This window comes from Ascaphus truei, chromosome 16, assembly GCF_040206685.1.
Source record: "Ascaphus truei isolate aAscTru1 chromosome 16, aAscTru1.hap1, whole genome shotgun sequence".
Classification (NCBI taxonomy): Eukaryota; Metazoa; Chordata; class Amphibia; order Anura; family Ascaphidae; genus Ascaphus; species Ascaphus truei.
In genome coordinates, this window is record NC_134498.1 from 17851308 (window position 1) to 17865008 (window position 13701).

Consider the following 13701-nt stretch of genomic DNA (forward strand, 5'->3'; position numbering starts at 1 on the left):
GATCTGGAAGAAAACAGTATAGGTTATTTCGGTGGAGGTATAGGCCAGTTATGATAAGACAGAGAGAGTGTGGGTGAAAGAGAGGGAAAGAAAGAGAGAGTGGGTGACAGAGAGAGAGAGAGAGAGGGTGTGGGTTGATGGGGTGGGTGACTGACTCGTGGGTGGGTGACTGACTTGGGTGGGTAACTGACACTTGGGTGGGTGACTGACACTTGGGTGGGTGACAGACTGACACTTGGGTGGGTGACTGACACTTGGTTGGGTGGGTGACACTTGGGTGATTGACTGACTGTGGGTTGGTATCTGTATTCATTCACACTCTCTCACACACATTCTCTCTCACACTCTCTCACACACATTCTCTCTCACACTCTCTCACACACATTCTCTCTCACACTCTCTCTCACACTCTCTCTCACACACACACACTCTCGCCCACACACACACTCTCGCCCACACACACACACTCGCCCACACACACACTCTCGCCCACACACACACTCTCGCCCACACACACACTCTCGCCCACACACACACTCTCGCCCGCACACACTCTCTCGCACACACTCTCTCGCCCACACTCTCTTGCCCACACTCTCTTGCCCACACTCTCTTGCCCACACTCTCTTGCCCACACTCTCTTGCCCACACTCTCTTGCCCACACACTTTCACACACACACACACACACACACACACACACACACACACACACACACACACACACACACACACACACACACACACACACACACACACACACACACACACACACACACACACACACTTTCACACACTTTCACACACACACTTTCACACACACACACACACACACACACACACACACACACACACACACACACACACACACACACACACACACACACACACACACACACACACACACACACACACACACACACACACACACACACACACACACACACTCTCTGACACTCACACTGACACTCACACTGACACTCACACTGACACTCTCTCAGACACTCTCTCAGACACTCTCAGACACTCTCTCAGACACTCTCACATACACACAGGGGAGATCGGAGCAGGGGGGGAATCGGAGCAGGGGGGAGATCGGAGGGGGGGGGAGATCGGAGGGGGGGGGAAATCAGAGCAGGGGGGGGGAATTGGAACAGGGGGTGTGGTGTAGAGGTAATGTATTGGTACAAGTATATGGAAGGTCCTGAGTTCGATCCCTGCATGTGTATAATATAAAATGTATTAATGTTCAATTCCCACATGGTGTAGGTGTGTGTATGTGTCCATTAGCAATAAAGCATTGAATTGAATGTTTAAAAAAAAAAAAATGTGTACGGATGTGTGTTGTGTCATGTGACCCTCCTCTGCAACACCGCGCACTAGAGCTGACAGCGGCAGAAAGGAGAGCACGTGGACACAGCCCTACGAAGTGAGGAGAGAGCTGACAGCTGCCAGCTTCAAAGAGGTGAGAGATCGGCTATTGTGAGGCAAAATGTTAACGCAATCCCGGTTATAATGTGGTCTCATTTTGTGGCCCCCAAGGACCGCGTTATAACTGGGTTCAGCTGTGTATATATATATATACATATGTATGTATGTATGTATGTACAGTTAGGTCCGAAAATAATTGGACACTAACACATTTTTCATAATTTTGGCTCTGTACGCCACCACAATGGATTTGAAATTAAACAACCGAGATACAATAGAAGTGCAGACTTTCAGCTTTAATTCAAGGGGTTGAACAAAAATATTGTATGAAACGTTTAGGAATTGCAACCATGTTCATACACAGACCCTTATTTCAGGGGCTCAAATGTAATTGGACAAATTAACACAATCATAAATACATTTTTCATTTTTAATACTTTGTCGAGAATTCTTTGCAGGCAATGACTGCTTGAAGTCTGGAACGCATGGACATCACCAAACGCTGGGTTTCCTCCTTTGTGATGTTTTGCCAGGTCTTTACTGCAGCTGTCTTCAGTTGTTGTTTGTTCGTGGGTCTTTCTGCCTTAAGTTTTGTCTTCAGCAAGTGAAATGCATGCTTGATTGTGTTGAGATCAGGTGATTGACTTGGCCATTGCAGAATATTCTACTTCTTTGCCTTAAAAAACTCCTGGGTTGCTTTCGCAATATGTTTTGGGTCATTGTCCATCTGTAAAGTGAAGCGCCGTCCAATCAACTTCGTTGAATTTGGCTGACTCTGAGCAGACAATATATCCCTATACACTTCAGAATTCATCCGGCTGCTTCTGTCTTCTGTCACATCATCAATAAACACTAGTGACCCAATGCCATTGTAAGCCATGCATGCCCATGCCATCACACTGCCTCCACTGTGTTTTACAGATGATGTGGTAAGCTTCGGATCATGAGCCGTTCCAAGCCTTCTCCATACTTTTTTCTTCCCATCATTCTGGTACAGGTTGATCTTAGTTTCATCTGTCCAAAGAATGCTGTTCCAAAACTGGGCTGGCTTTTTTAGATATTGTTTGGCAAAGTCTAATCTGGCCTATCTATTCTTGAGGCTTATGAATGGTTTGCACCTTGTGGTGAACCCTCTGTATTTGCTCTCGTGAAGTCTTCTCTTTATGGTAAACTTGGATAATGATATGCCTACCTCCTGGAGAGTGTTCTTCACTTGGCTGGATGTTGTGAAGGTTTTTTTTCTTTAAAATGGAAAGGATCCTACAATCATCCACCACTGTTGTCTTCCGTGGACTTCCAGGCCTTTTTGTGTTGCAGAGCTCACCAGTGCATTCTTTTTTTCTCAGAATGTACCAAACTGTTGATTTGGCCACTCCTAATGTTCCTGCTATCTCTCTGATGGATTTTCTTTTTTTTGCAGCCTAAGGATGCCCTGTTTCACTTGCATTGAAAGCTCGTTTGACCACATGTTGTGGGTTCACAGCAACAGCTTCCAAATGCGAATGCCACACCTGTAATCAACTCCAGACCTTTTACCTGCTTAATTGATGCTGAAATAACGAAGGAATAGCCCACACCTGTCCATGAAACAGCTTTTGAGTCAATTGTCCAATTACTTTTGGTCCCTTGAAAAAGAGGGGGCTACATATTAAAGAGATGTAATTCCTAAACCCTTCCTCCAATTTGGATGTGAATACCCTCAAATTAAAGCTGATAGACTGCACTTTAAGCCCATATTCATTATTTAACTGTAACTTTAATTTATTTTGGTACACAGCCGAAATACCAAAACTTGCATTAGTGTCCAATTATTTCCGGACCTAACCGTATATATATTTTTGGGGGGAATTCTTCTAACTTTTTTATTTTAAATAGTTAGATATAAGAATATCTCTAAAGAAACTCCACATGCATGATATTAAAGCAGCAATCACACCTGGTATCTTTTCTTTTTGTTAATTATACCTGAGCTGGGGTATTACCGAAGCTCATTAGGGGTCTCCCTGTGTCCGGCGACCCACCGGTTCAGGAGATATATAGTTGATCCTTCCTAGGTTTTTTTTGTGTCCGTTCTCTGCAACAAACATTTCCCAATGACATTGCTATTTTTTGCCGGAACAAGCCCTGACCCCGGCAAGCCATATTCTTTCCTCTATTTGACCAATGTACTCCATGTCCACTACAAGCTCGCTGCTCCTTGTTCACCCAGGATTGCTGCTCTAAGTATGAATATCATGTTTGTCAACAAATGACTGCCCTTAAAGCAGTTAAACTGTTAAGTTGGATCATCTCTGGGTGCATGCATGCCTATGTACTCAGCGGAAAATAAATTACAAACCGCCTCCTTAAAAAACAAAGTTCATTATTGAGACCACAGATGGAGCCGGCAATGAAGCTAGAGAATTAAACAGAACATTTTTTTTCCCCGACGTGCAAAATTCTGTATAATTGTGCTAATTTCACTTGTCTCCCAACATACTTGGCAATAAAACAACTCCCACAAAATGCTGAGCATCCGAAGTTGTTTATTGCCTCATAAAGCCAGGAAACAAAATTATCACTCAAATAAGTAAAATGTGTAAATCTTATTTAGTAGCAGCAAAACTATAGTGCTGGGAATGCTGGCCGTGGGGCTAAGAGAGCCACTTTCTAGGCTACGTCTCCCGGGTAGACGTGACATTGAGATTTAGGTATCTGCCTGTATTTGTTTATTAATATCATTGTTAATTTTCCCTCCCACCCCTCCTTTCTGCTCTGGATTCCTCTCTGAGTTGGTTGTATGAATACATATAAGATATAAATATACAGTAATGAGATTTAGGAAAGGCCCCACATGAATACAATGTATTATTACTAACAATAATAATCGTTTATGTCATTATTATTAAGTAGCTGCCATGGGTGGATATCAGAGTTCTTCCTAGATTAAATAAACGTGTATTTATTTAGCTTTCCGTGTGCATTATTGCAAAGCACAGTGATCAGACTCTGCTTGGAAAATCCTCTTCTGCTTCCTTGAGCCCTACCTGTGGAGCAGTTGCTGGAGGGAGCCCACCTGGTGTGAGAGCGTGGGACCTCTGCAAATGCCGTGACCAGTAAAGCCAAATATAAGGTACAGTATATGCACAGTGCCGAGCTTGCGCATAAGCTAACTAAGCTACAGCTTAGGGCCTCACAGTATGAGGGGCCTAAAACATAGGGAAAAAATGAATACCTTTCATGTTTTCAAATCGGATGATAGATAAAGAAGATCTGGGAAAAAGAAGATTCTTTATAAATATGGACGTTTTCGTTCAAATATGACCCTAATCATCATGTCCATCGAAAGTGACAAACTTCGTAGCTTTTCATTTGAAGACCTCATCAATGACGTTGCTCTCCACAAATTAGGAAAGGAAATGTGTTAATATTAAAATGAATGTGATGTGCACACACTGCTCTATTTAGCTTTACACGGTCATCTTTGTATATAACAACGCTAGCATAATGCTGTCATTCATTTCAGTTTCAGGTTTATAAACAATCTATTTTTAATGTTTGGGGCCTCTTAAACTTGGCATGGCTGAGGGCCTCAGAAGGTCAAAGTCTGGCCCTGCAGTATGCAGGAAGATCAAATCAATTGTAAATTAAGCCTGAAACATTTAGGAGTTTCAAATCCTGATTTTTCAAGGAGTTCTTGTAGCCAGAGATAATGCAAATAAGTTATTTTCTTCTGCAAGTTGTGTAGGATTTCAGGAGTTTGTTTGGTGTGATAATTTCAGAAATGAAGAACTCTAGACACGCTAATATCTATCAAAAGTTCCTGCACAACAGGATACATTTCCATCTGGTGTGCTTATGCAATTTACAGTAGCTTCTCTGTTATTTTATACATAGCTCTTATGAGCATGTCTCACCAAGAGTTTTGCCTGTGAAAATCCATCAACAATCCCCATTTTTTTTGTCACTCGCATGTCTGCCACCTGAATAACAACTTTGTTGTCGATATTCTATTTTTCAAGGGGACAAATGTTTTTTTTGTTGGATATTTTGTCACATTGTCAAAGACAGTCAAGTCGTAGCGATGAGGACGTATTAATGATTGTCGAAAGATCTTTATTTTGTGTGAAGAAATGAAAGCTGAAATAAAATAGGAAGAAAGGAGCAGCGAAGGAATTGCCAGCAATGGTAAGGATTTCCATAACATTTCATTTGTCTTTGTAGGTATTACTGGTGGAGAAGACGCTTACCTTGTACACCTTGGCTGTTGAGGAGTGGAGTTGGCGCCCCTGCATCAAACAGTGCAATGCTCCCCCACACCCCATCCCATAAATAAGACGTCTATTATTACAAAACGCACCTCAGCAGAATGTGTTTTGACGTGTGTATACATTTACAAGTGGTTAAGTACGTCATTCTATAAATAAACATTTGAACCACCTAACCATTGGTAAGGAATCGGGGAACACGTCCTTTGCGACGTGTTCCCTCCTTGCCTGGCTCCACGCTGGCACCGGCGTTTGCGCGCACCCCCGCTCTGGTTACAGAGCACGCGCGCACGCTTAGTTCTTATGCCAGCGCCACGGAGCTTGGCTCTGCCCCGGGATGCACCACGCTCCTCCGGCACGCGGTGTGCTCGCGTGACGCCGCGCACTGCCCCCCAGCTGCGCGGCAAGTGATCGTCATGCCCCTTGTCTCCTTCCGCTCCGTCCCCTGCCTGATTGGATCCCTGGCTGTACTTACCCTGCTCTAGCTCTCAGTCATCGCTGAGCATAACCAGTCGTTGCCTTGTGCTGAATCCTTGTTGTGCCTTGTCTCTACCTTGCCTTTGCCTTGTCCTTGCCTTGTCTTGTCTTGCAGTTTTGTCTCGATGTGTACCGATCCGGCTTGTAAGTGAACCCCCTCTGGATATCGACCTCGACTTGACCTTTACTACGAATACTTCTCCAACCCTTGAACATGGCTCCACGGACTTCCACTACTCTAACTTCTACAATCCCAGACCACGGCTTAACGGACTTCTACTACACTGCTCTCTATAACCCAAGACCCCGGCAAGTATACGGATTAACCCTCTCTCCCCAACCCAGACCCGGCTATGCTGAGAATCCACCTTCCAGGTACGCCTCCGCTGCTGTGGGTGTGTGGCTCTAAACCTTCCCACATCAGTACCGAGGTCCCTTCTTATTTGGGGGTTCGCGCAAGCGTTACACTATTGTACCAAAATAGCAGGCCATGGGTAAACAAAATGGTGCTTTGGCCTTTCTTGCCTGTGGGTGATATTGAAGGAAAGGGAGTTCTGCAATTACTTGGTGTATTGTTATTAGGAATCCATAGGGCAATTATTCTGGTTTTGAGGTAAGTGAACAAATATTCAGGTACCAGTGCTATGGTGGTGGTCTTCTACCATTAGGGTAGAGGGCTCTTGTGTGGTAGGGGTATACTGTTTTTTTGGGTAGGTGACCTCTTTGCAGAAACAAATTATTGGGTAATTTGTTTATTTCAGATACTTTATTTTGGAGATAAGTCACAGTGCAGTCAAGTACTTCACAAAGTATTCTGTTGGAAGATAGTGTGACCTTAAACAATTGTAAATAGGGACACTGGTCTGGATCAGATCCGGATATAGATCTTATCTGGCCTCAAATCTTATGAATTCTCAGTATCTATAATAAGAACTTTATTTCATGCTGCACTTTTCTCCCAATGGGACTCAAAGCGCGTCACAATGACAGTGTAGCGCGCGCTATGCAGCACGCAGGATTGTTACAGACACAGGCCCTGCCCAGATGAGCTTGCAATCTGTTTTTGGTGCATGAGGCACAGGGTGATAAAGGGACTTGTCCAAGGTCACAAAGAGCTGACACCGGGAATTAAACCAGGTTCCCTTAATTCAAACTCAGTAGAAATTGACTCAGTAAACAATGACAATGACACTATCTACCATCTACTGCTAAACAACTGATTGTAGCCCTTTCTGGCATTAAAAGAGTTGAGTATCACCACCCCTTTGAAGAGCTTACACTGCTTTGTGTTTGAGAACCCTATACTGCATCACAAATGTCTCAGATTCTAAAAGCTCAACATGGTTACAGCTGCTTGGTGGCCCTAGGCCATTGTGATTCAGTCTCTTAACATTTTCATTTCTTCAGAGAGCATTCACATCAAGATGTAACTTAGACGCAATCTAGAAACTCACTGCTGCCTTCCCTCTGATTGCCAACCCAAACAGCACAGCAAGCAATCTAACCAGTCCTCTGAGTGCAGTTGGGTGTTGATTTCAGCCCCTCTAGCTAGCAAAACAATCATACTTGATGAATCATGCAATGCCTCTCATACAATTCATGTTCCCCTAATGTCACAATTGTAGAGATTCATGAAACAATGGGAAAGAAAGTATATATTGTGCAAGAAAAATGAAACATTTAAAAATCTGAAAGAGACAAATGACTACTTACCCTATTATTTGCAAAGCACCCAAACTTGTATGCATAAATAGCCTGGTTATATACAGTATGTAAATGATGAGTGAATAAATGGCTTTGTGATTTAACCTTCATTCACACCTAAACCTGTCCATATTTTTTTCTCTTTACAATCACTTGTACATCTGTCTATTGGAATTTGCACCAAATCTGATCGGTGCACAGATATCCAAAGGTGGGTCGGACAATTAAAGATTTGGCCGAATTCTCTTGAATCACTGTAATGTCTGGTCCTCACAAATGTAATAACATCCACCGTGTGAATATTGTGAAATGTAACACTCCCCCTTCTCTCCTCCTCCCTTCTCTCTCTCCCTCCTCTCTCTCCCCCTCCTCTCTCTCTCTCCACGCCTCCTCTTCCCCTCTCCACCCTCCTCTCCCCCCCCCATAATTGTGTGTGTATGTAGCCATGTATCATCTTGGCTACTAATCTGCCCTACCTGACACATAAACCATGGTACCAGCGGAGGCAGTGTTAGGGTTAAATCAATGCCCTTGAGTGACAGGATGGTGGGCCTAAGGACTGTGTACTGCCCTATGGACACTCCCCTGGGTACAAAAGGGACTGCAGATCCAAGTGTAGTTGTTGTTGGAAGTGTGGAGCCAGGGCTCTGGCCACCGTCCTTCCCCTCCTGCAGGGGAGTGGGATACTACCCCTTACTCCACCAGGAGTAAGGGAGCAAAGGATAGACCTTTGGGGCCTCAGCCCCTTGGGTTGATTCCAGGGACCAGAGAGAGAGAAAAGAGTGTACATGTTGGTATGCTGTGTGAAAAATAAAGAACCATCATTACTTTTATACTCCTGCCTGAAACTGCAGTATATCAGGGGGAGTGCAAGAGGGTTTTCCTGCAGGAACTGCACCCAGCTCTGCTGGGGCCTGCTGGAGATGGAGGCGCTGCACCGATAAAGAACAAGGAAATCCTGAAAGCTGTCCTGTTAGTCCCCAACTAACACAGGCGGACACTCAGTATCCTGGAAGCCTAGCAGGTGAGCAGCACAACAACACCAGGTAACAGTGAGTCTCCCTCCTGGTGGGGGAATATCTGTTTTGACCCGGAAGCCCTCCACAACGAGTGAGACACTTGAACAGCGAGGAGGTGCCTGGTTACTTTCGATCCATGAAAGAATCACTACCACGGATTCCCTTCAATACGGTGATGTGAACGGTCTTCTATCCGGTATTGCAGTCGAGTTCCTGCTGTACATGTTGGCGATTGAGTATTATATCTCATACATGCGATTTATTATCCTCCGTTTGTGAGTGGAAAATTCATATTTTACCAGTCCCATATATAAAATTGTTAACCTTACTACACTATGAGTGCGCCTGTTTTTTGTTTTTTTCTCCTTTATATATATATATATATATATATATATATAAATATATATATATATATATATATATTGTGGCAGGACGGCCTCGCGGCGGGGTCAGTAAGACGCTTGACACGATGGGAAACTTTAAACACTAGTGGTTTATTAGCCACAACCAAAATAAGCACGGGTGCACTGTCCCTTTAAGAAACTACTTTCTTGCAAATTAAAGCCTAGTCCCGTTAGGGACACTAACTCACTTCTTGAGCCCTTACTAACAGGACAGCCAGCTAATCTGGTCATGCCCAAAACATGCTACACAAACTATAACTAATAAGCATAATAAGAATAAAGTCTTATCTGTTTTGCAGCTCCAACAGCAAACAGGAACATGGTTCCAGGGAGCAGGCTGTGTCCAGCCTCGCAGCGATCTTGATCTTTATCCTGGGTTGGGGTCCCAGCTGGTCCCAGCAGCCTAGCTCCTCGCAGGACTGGGGACCAGAGCAACAGCAACGGCTTCCCAGCCGGGAGAGTTCTCTCCTTTTTCCTGTGGAAAAACAAGCTCCCTGTGTGTGTGTCACTTCCTGCTTTTAAACCTGCAGTCTCTCAGGCCTCCTGCTTAATTAGGCTGCAGGTGTGTTCCTTCTGTCTGAGGAGATTAACACTCTGTGAACTGGCTGCAGCGTCTCTCCATTCACTATTCCAGCCTACTGAGTTAGTGACTGTCACAATATATATATATATATATATATATATATATATATATATATATATATATACAAACACAAAAAAAGAGGGAAAATGGCGCCAACCTAAACCTATACTATACAAAATGGATAAATAAAAATAGACAATACATAAATAAAAATTGTAATAATACAAGATAAAAGTCCAGAAAAAAGATATAAAAAATACAAATCCGAAAAAATGCTCCAAATGATATCCAATAGAGTCTCTGCAGCCCGAATGAAGGTTACACCACTTCCTTGAAGATATCTACAAAAACAGAAAAAAAAACAGGCGCATTCATAGCGTAAAAAGGTACAACAATAGCAAACATAGCAGAATAAAAAGCAATTTTGAGTATAACTCAACCAGCCAGACGCAGGAACCAGGTACGGATGACTTCAGTAAAGTGTCCGTTGTAGGTGAACTGCAGCAACCTCAGTAAAAGCCTCCGGATCCCGGGGAACACGAGGGATGCCGCCTACACCGGGCACTTTACTGATGTCATCCGTACCTGATTCCTGCGTCTGGCTGGTTGAGTTATACTCAAAATTGCTTTTTATTCTGCTATGTTTGTGAGTGTGTATTTCTAATCCTTGACTCCATAAATTAATTGTTGTACATTTTTACGCTATGAGTGCGCCTGTTTTTTTTTCTGTTTTTGTAGATATATATATAAACATAAAAACATACATTACCAGAAACTGGCAAAAAGGAGACAGCACTCAGGCAGGTAAATTCAGTAAGTGTATTAAAACACAAAGCACAGAAGTCCATGTTTTGATCCCACAGGGGATCTTCCTGAGGTTTTAATACACTTACAGTACTGACTTTACCTTCCTGAGTGCTGTCTCCTTTTTGCCAGTTTCTGGTAATGTATGTTTTTGTCATCTTTATGGGATATGCACCAGCCCATTCAGGATACTATATTGGAGTGCCTGTGAAATCTTTTTCAACTATATATATATATATATATATATATATATATATATATATATATATATATATATATATATATATATATATATATATATACACACAGTGGTTGACACATCACCAAAAAATCTACTCGCCACACAAAAAAATCTACTCGCCACCTAGTACCAAACGTGTGCTGCTTGGGCCAATATTTACTCGCCCGGGGGTTAAATCCACTCGCCCGGGGCGAGCAAATGTATAGGTTTGTCGAACACTGTATATATATATATATATATATATATATATATATATATATATGTAGCGGTCATGTAAAATGCCTACAGTCATCTCTCCTGCTGGCAGCAAGGCCTGGTAAGTGTGGGCATGCCAGCAGTAATCATGGAGGTTTTCCCTCACACCCTGGTGGGGTGCCCTGTGTATGGATGGGACTGGTCACATGCTCTGACTCATGGTTAGTGATGTCAGAGGTGTGTTAGCCTCAGAAGTTACATAAGGCACAGCACTGTGTCAAGAGTTAGTTCTGTCAGAGTTCAAGGCGAGTACAGTTGCTGGAAAGTTCTTGCAAGGTTCAGGAAGGAGTTCAAGTTCTGCAGAGTGTTAGTTATGTTCTAGTAACTCCATGGGAGACTGTGTCCAGGGACCTGGCACAGGGCAGTGATTCCTGCGGGAATAGTGAATCCCTCATCTAGGTGACATACCTATCAAAGGGGAGCACGGGCGAGATGATCGGCTAAATACACCCATTGTGGAGGGCAGCTATGCCCACCGTGACAATAAAGATGGAGCTGATCAGAGAAACCCCTGTGTGTGAGAGTCCAATGATTGCACAGGAGGTTGCACCACCGAGGAGTTCCTCGTCAGGATCATCCCCATGCGGATGCAGGGGCCCTGGTGAGGTGGAGGCGCTGCACTGGAAATAGGTGAGACTCAGCACACTACCTCAGCTGCCTGTCTGACGGGTCCTCCCCACACACCATCATGCGGGAGACTCAGGAGTCCTGTAGCCAACAGGTGCACCATCAGGCATATCTACACTGTAATGGGGTCCGGTTAGACCACAGGGGCCAATGTGAGATTGGGTGGGTCAGGCCGGGCCAGAAATACCGTTACATATATATATATAGGCCATAAAACACATCCACACCGGGGGAAGGACCAGCACAGATAACATTCCAATAGACACTGTTTATAGTATAGCTTTTGCTTGCTTCATTCATTGTAACTTCGCTGGAAGAAGAGATCAGTGTATCTCGAAAGCTCGCACAAATAAAAGCATTTCGTTAGCCACAGAACGGTATCATTGTATTGTATTGTATGTCTTTATTTATATAGCGCCATTAATGTACATAGCGCTTCACAGTAGTAATACATGGGGTAATCAAATAAATAACAGATAATATAAATAACAGATCATGGGAATAAGTGCTTTAGACATAAAAGTAACATTTCGGAAGAGGAGTCCCTGCCCCGAGGAGCTTACAGTCTAATTGGTAGGTAGGGAGAACGTACAGAGACAGTAGGAGGGAGTTCTGGTAAGTGCGTCTGCAGGGGGCCAAGCTTTATGTATCGTGTTCAGAATATCCACAGTGCTATTCATATGCTTCTTTAAGCAAGTGTGTCTTAAGGTGGGTCTTAAAGGTGGATAGAGAGGGTGCTAGTCGGGTACTGAGGGGAAGGGCATTCCAGAGGTGTGGGGCAGAAAGTGAGAAAGGTTTAAGGCGGGAGAGGGCTTTAGATACAAAGGGGGTAGAAAGAAGACATCCTTGAGAAGAACGCAAGAGTCTGGATGGTGCATAACGAGAAATTAGGGATGAGATGTAAGGAGGGGCAGAAGAGTGTAAAGCTTTAAAAGTGAGGAGAAGAATGGAATGTGAGATGCGGGATTTGATCGGAAGCCAGGAGAGGGATTTCATGAGGGGAGATTCTGAGACAGATTTAGGAAAGAGTAGAGTGATTCTGGCAGCAGCGTTTAGGATAGATTGTAGGGGAGACAGGTGAGAGGCAGGAAGGCCGGACAGCAGGAGGTTACAGTAATCAAGACGGGAGAGAATGAGGGCCTGAGTCAGAGTTTTAGCAGTCGAGCAACAGAGGAAAGGGCGTATCTTTGTTATATTGCGGAGGAAAAAGCGTCAAGTTTTAGAAATGTTTTGAATGTGAGGGGCGAATGTGAGAGAGGAGTCGAGTGTGACCCCTAGGCAGCGTGCTTGGGCTACTGGGTGAATGATTGTAGTTCCAACAGTAATGTGGAAGGAGGTAGTAGGGCCAGGTTTGGGAGGAAGCATGAGGAGCTCTGTTTTAGCCATGTTGAGTTTAAGGCGGCGGAGGGCCATCCAGGAGGATATAGCAGAGAGACATTCAGAAACTTTGGTTTGTACAGCAGGTGTAAGGACAGGTGTTGAAAAGTATATTTGTGTGTCGACGGCATAGAGGTGATAATTAAACCCAAAAGATGTTATTAGGTCACCTAGAGAGAGTGTGTACATCTATTTGTAAAATCTATTTATTTTATGATTATTGAAGCTTGACTAACACGGTACTGATACCTCTACATGTGTGTATATATATATATATATATATATATATATATATATATATATATATATATATATATATATAGTTAAGTTATGGTGAGTAAAAAAAGTGACAAAAACCCACCACAGCAAAGCATATAGCAAATGTAAATATACTGTATGCTCATTTGCATGTCTTAGGCAGGTCTGCAACCCCGCCTTTCATCATTATCACCCAGCACACAGCACTTCCACTGCAGCAAGGGATTCTGGGAAATTACATGCAAATGAGCCCACAGTGCCACTTTTTGCTTCAAA

The 13701-nt window shown here is 43.6% G+C and overlaps 1 long non-coding RNA gene across 1 annotated transcript; it reads left to right on the forward strand.

The window, feature by feature from the left end:
* Positions 1-1405: 1405 nt before the first annotated feature.
* Positions 1406-7931, forward strand: LOC142467672 (uncharacterized). The gene is made up of 3 exons (XR_012788469.1): positions 1406-1463; positions 4379-4541; positions 5633-7931. It is a non-coding gene; the product is annotated as an uncharacterized LOC142467672 (long non-coding RNA).
* The last annotated feature ends 5770 nt before the right edge of the window (positions 7932-13701 follow it).